We start from the raw sequence: 6,000 nt of genomic DNA, 5'->3' as shown, positions 1-6,000 counted from the left end.
GTAGTGCATAACAATTTTAAGGCCGCAAAACGTAATTCTAAGTAGAGATTCTTCAGAATTGTTATGGTTAATATAAGAATTGACCAGACATTTCAGGAGAGTTAACAGACCCTCTATCAACCAACAAGTGACATCCATTCTAATTTTACAAGATCCATTAAAAAATTCAGTCTATAAAACTTCCTAAATTAGCAAGTCTGTTTTTGTAATACACTTCCTATTCACATTTTAAAAAGAATCTGTCAGCAGGATTTATCAATATAAAGCAAAGACATGACCATAATGGCACTGTGATGCTGATTAATCTGATACCTGCTGTGAAGGAATCTGATGTGTGGTTCTTGCATAATCATCCTTCAAAGTTTTCATCTAATGACATCTTCTGTGCATCGAGGAGGGCCTAGGGGGTAGGGTCTTCTTCTGTTTCTCCACCCCTCCACCAGTCTCCAGAGTAGTAGTCATGATTGACCTGCTGTCTGGTTATGCTCTGACACTTTACAAATGATGCCCCAGTCCCAGTGTGCTGTCAGGTGTGGGGTGCATCACATACACTTGTAGGCCACAGGCCTCTGTTGCCTCCGGGCTTCCGTCCTCAGGAGTCATCGCACACAATTCAGGGGACACCAAGTTCTCAGCATTTCACGTTTCTTCCTTCCTTAGTACAGTACCTCTTCAGCCCTACCACTTGCTTGTCCTGGACTATTCCTAAGCCCACTGATTCCATCAGCCTCAGGGATTTCCTGTCCCCTTCAGTAGTGTACCCAGGACCAGCCACCTGCCCTTCATGTGATTCCACGTCCACCGACTTCGAGATGTCAGAAGACCAGACCCTCTCCATGGTACCTGGAACGAGCTCTGGGCACAGGATTTTACATGAATGTCCACAAGGGATTTTAGTTTGTCCTCCCACTGCCTTGAACGACTGGCACATGCTGCCCCTAGCAGCCAACAGCACCCAAACTTGATCTTGAGACTTCACTTCCCTATCCACACACTAGCAGGAAATGCCCACCTTTTTATTAACACTAGTTCCCACCCACTGGACTAGTTCTATCATTAAGTCTGTCCTATCCTTTAGACTAAACCTATTGTCCTTATTTTATGTCCTATATTCTTGCTATACCAATGGCTATACAACAGTACATTGCTATTCCAAAGCTAATCCTATGCTTACTCTGTACTATACACTGCTCACAATATAATACATCAACACTTTACATTACTTATATGCTGTACATTACCATAACACATTATATAAGACGCACATCACTATACACATAGTGCGATTGTTGTCTTTAGTGGCAGGAACAGGGTAAGACAGTCCACATCCCTACATAAAAATCTGACATGTGAACGAGCTTTAAGCCTTAATCAGATGAGTGTCTTTTCGTGTATGAAAAAAATGTCCGATTTTGGTCAGTTTTTACTATCAGAGTTTCATTAGTTTTTCTAGTATGCAAAATAAATACATAAATTGAAACACATATCCTATGATAACAGTGTTTAAAACAGAGAGCACACGGATGGCAATGCGTGCTGTCAGTGATTTCACAGACCCGCAGACTTGATTGGCGAATTTTGAGCCACGACTAGGATAAAAAATGGACATCACATGGTCTTCAAATCAAATTGGACATGTGAAGTGCCATACAGATTATATTGGGTATGTGTTGTATCCGTGAAAAATATGGGTAGGACACAAACATGAAAAACAGAGGTCTGAATGAGGCCTAAAACATATGTTTACACACTGATAAGGGAGCTAGAAAAATCTATTTCAGATTTTCAATAAGTCCATGGCAGAAATTTCCAGTTAAGAGGAACCTGTCAATTCGGAAAATGCCACTTACCTGCAGTATTTAACTGGAGGAAATAGGGTTAATCTGCAGGTTAATAGCGTTACAATGCTGTCCTACCACCTGAGTGAAAGTGCAACTACAGGAAGAAAATGAACTTATTTTGTCCCAGGAGCCGGCTTTTATTCATGTGACGTGCACAAAGCAGCTACAATCACAACTCACTATAATGTGAGCGACAGCTGTAAGCACGTCCCGGAACTTTGATTGACAGTTCGCTCTGCAGATGCATGCTGCACCCTGAGCTGTCAATCAAATTGCTGGGGTGTGCTTACAACCACTGCTCAATGTGTACTGAGCCGTAACTCTTGCTGCTTCGTGCAAAGCTCCCATGACTAAAAGCTGGAGGCTTCTCCCAGGCAGCATTGGAACACTATTAACCTGCAGATTTGACCTATATCTGCAGGTAAATTGCGTTTTCCAAGGTTACAGGTTCCCCTTAACCCCTGGATTTTTGCAGCAGAGCTACAGCTTCAATGTGGAATCTCATTCAATGTAGCTAATGCATGTAGAATCCACAAGCTGTTTCACACAGAATCCGCCTCAATAAGTCACTTAACTCTTTTTTTTTTCTGCGACATGAAAAGATTTGCCATGCTTCAAATTTCAAACTCCATACTGGTTGTCAATTTTTTGCATGAAAAATTGATAATCTTATCTGTTTGGACAGTTTTATAGTACGGTGCTGAAAATCTGCACCAAATATGGATAGCATGCATTTATCTAACGAATACACATTTCTTATTGAAATTATAAGAATCCTGATTTCACACAGACTTTGGTGTAGAATCCAAGTTAGAATTGCGTGAGAAGAAAATGAATAAACATGGAAAACTATTTAGAGAATGTCAGCACAATATACACTGCTCAGCCTAAATGAGTACACCCCCTTTGAAAAGTAAGACTTTAATCAACCAATGTTACTGAACAATTTCCAAACTTTTGACAAGACTGAGTTTCATAGAAAATGTTTTAATTCCTAACTTTCATTACAAAATCTTGAGATTTACTCAAATTAGTTGATGCAAAAATGAATACATCATATATTAAAAACTACTACATCTAGTATTTTACTGGGAAATCTCTGCAACGCAGAAGAGAGTGACGGCCACTAAAGTCCATTTTGAAAATGATACAAATTTTATTGATACATATAAATACAAATTTTATATATACATACAAGCAGTGCATAGCAAAGTGACACAATACTGACGTGCACAGTGGTGCCCAGCTGCCAGTTGTTTATCCAGGTAATTATCGCCGTTTGAATACCTCCTATGTGCCAGGTGCAATCTTAGAATATTGATAGATCTAATATTAGTCTTTTTGGATATTAATACCTGGAAGATAGTAACACTGATTTAATATTGAGAGTCAATTTTATGATATATATGGGAGTGTTTTATATTTACATTCACAATATATGGGATAGGAATTTTTAGAAAACCCCTCCCCTGGTCTCTCTTTCTTATAAACAACTTATTATAAATCTTCAATCTGGTTAGCTGTACGCTGTTGCGGTTTCTGATGTTTTTATAGCTATATTATTATCTTCAGTATTGTGTCCCTTTGCTGTGCACTGCTTGTGTGTATATATAAAATTTGTATTTATATGTAACAATAAAATTTGTATAATTTTCAAAATGGACTTTAGTGGCCGTCACTCTCTTCTGCGTTGCAGAGATTTCCCAGTGTTATGTGTATGACGGTCCGTCATGTTTTCAGGTCCCTTTTGGCAGTGGTATGGACTTCCCCAGATTATATATATCTATGTATTGTGTACTGCTCTGCTTTTTCAGTCATTCATTTATGTACATCTAGTATTTTGTATGATCTCCATGATTTTTAAGGACAGTACCAAGTCTTCTAGCCCTGGAATAAACAAGTTGGTAACATATTAAAACATCTATCTTTTTACATTCTTCAAGAATGAACCTGGATGATAGATGGAAAGTGAAGCTCAACTTCTTTCTTCAGAATTCCCCATAGGTGTTTGATTGAGTTCAGATCAGGAGTCATATTTGGCCACTGAATCACTCTCACCCTTTTCTTCAGAAATGCAACAGTGGCCTTGGATATCCCAGTGCGTATATTGTATCAATGTTGTGTTGGAAAAGTGCAAGTCTACCAAGGGCACAGAGTGATGGTAGCATCTTCTTTTTCATTATAGAGCAGTACATCTGTGAATTCATGATACCATTAGTGAAATATAGCTCCCTTTTACCTGTAGCACTCTTACAACTCCACATAAGGACACTGCCACCACCACCACCATGTTTCACTGTAGACAGCATGCATTTTTCATTATTCTCCTCACCTTTGTAACACCATACAGTTTTGAAACCATCATTTCCAAGCACATTTACTTTGGTCTCATCATTCCAGATTACAGAGTCCCTGTAGTCTTCATATTTTTCAGTATGGTCCTTGGCAACTTGGAAGCAAGCTTTTTTTGTGCCTCGGTTTTAGGAGTGGCTTCCTTTGTGGACTACATCCATGCTTGGCTTTCCTCTGCAATGTACGATGCATTGTGTCATGGGAAACGTTGGCCTAGCCAGCCAGATCAGCCATACCGCCTAGCCAGCCAGATCAGCCATACCGCCTAGCCAGTCAGATCAAACTAACCCTAGTGATCAATGGAGTGACAGATGTTGCAGCCACGTCTTCCTCCCGTCCAGTACTATCCGCCTTTACCTTTATGTATACGGCCTGGAGAGGTCGCATTAGACTTCTCCATACGTCGCTCGCACAGGGCACCTGCTTTCACCTTCTCCATTCCTGTATGTTTTCTGATGATGTAATGTGTAACTTGTGTGACTATGTGATGTCACTGCAATCATATCTATAGTGGATGTATATTATGTCTCACTGTAAATATGATACAATGCACAAATTCTGGTACAATTTGCTGTTACGTGTTGGCATTAATCTTCTAAGCTCAAGGGAAGGGCAGTCCTCCAGTCATGGTTCCCTAGAGGTTTTCTCCACAGGAGGTTTTCCTCTCCTGAGTGCTGAAGGATGATTCTTCGTGAGTCGTAGGTTTGCCATTTTCAGTGTCTTTTTCATAGCAATTGACTGATTCGAAATTTCAGACACTGAATGAAATAATAATAATGTGATTTGTAATAAAATTCGGTTGATTTAACATCCAATAAAAGTGTCTTGTGCATCTCTTTCACAATCTTCGGTTGGTGGGATTTTCTTGGGAATCAGGATCCAGCATTTTTGATCAATCCATGAAGCCAGATATGGAGTTTGAGCATTTTTAACCCTGTGCTGGAAGATAGGACACAGCAGAGATGACTAAGTATTATTGCACAATTAGCACAAGTTCACACTCTTCCTTGCATTCAGATAATGGGGGTGATTCAGGGCTGGACTGGGACTAAAAGCAGACCTGCCACACAAAATTCACCAGCCCACATGCAATAAGTGTCCTCAACCCAAATCATAGAACACTGACAGGTCATGTCGAATTTTGCTTTACTTCTTACACCACTTGCTTAAATGTGTTGGATAACCACTTTAAAGTTCACAGTTGTGGACATCCCCTTCTCAATTCAAATGTTTTCCCCTTTTAAAATAATAAAACGTATACTCACCTCCGGTTCCGGCACCATCCCAGCGGTGTCTGCACTCGGATCGCACACTAATGTTACATCACGCGATCCCTGTAGCTAATCAGTGCTGGGTTTACTCAACCCGCCTAAAGACATATCACATACATCCAGAGGAAGAGAGAGCAGCAGCACATCTGTGTGTCACAGGCTGAGTACAGACAGTTATTCACCAACAGGCCGCAGGTCTCCTGACCTGAACTTTACAGTTTCAAATATGCTTATGAGGTTGTCAATTTTGGATCAAATGTCCTGTTGCCAGTTCGTGAATGTCTATACTCGGACCTTGACACATAGATGTGTGAATGCTGCCTTAATTGAATAGATTGTCACTATTCTTCAATCAGCAGTCTGGTAGTGTACCATTATCCCTCCCAATATCAGACTGTGTAACGACACATCCCTTTGAGAAAGGGAATAGCAATGCCCAATGTTAGTTAGGTCTAGGCTACACTTTTTGAAGTGCTACATACTGATTTTAACCATTGAGTGTCAGTTGAATTTTTTCACACTATTAACCTGCAGAT

The sequence above is a fragment of the Phyllobates terribilis genome, unplaced genomic scaffold (genome assembly GCF_046119375.1).
Source record: "Phyllobates terribilis strain yellow unplaced genomic scaffold, ASM4611937v1 Scaffold_11__3_contigs__length_659146591, whole genome shotgun sequence".
NCBI lineage: Eukaryota > Metazoa > Chordata > Amphibia > Anura > Dendrobatidae > Phyllobates > Phyllobates terribilis.
Note: the sequence above shows the minus strand (reverse complement) of the source record.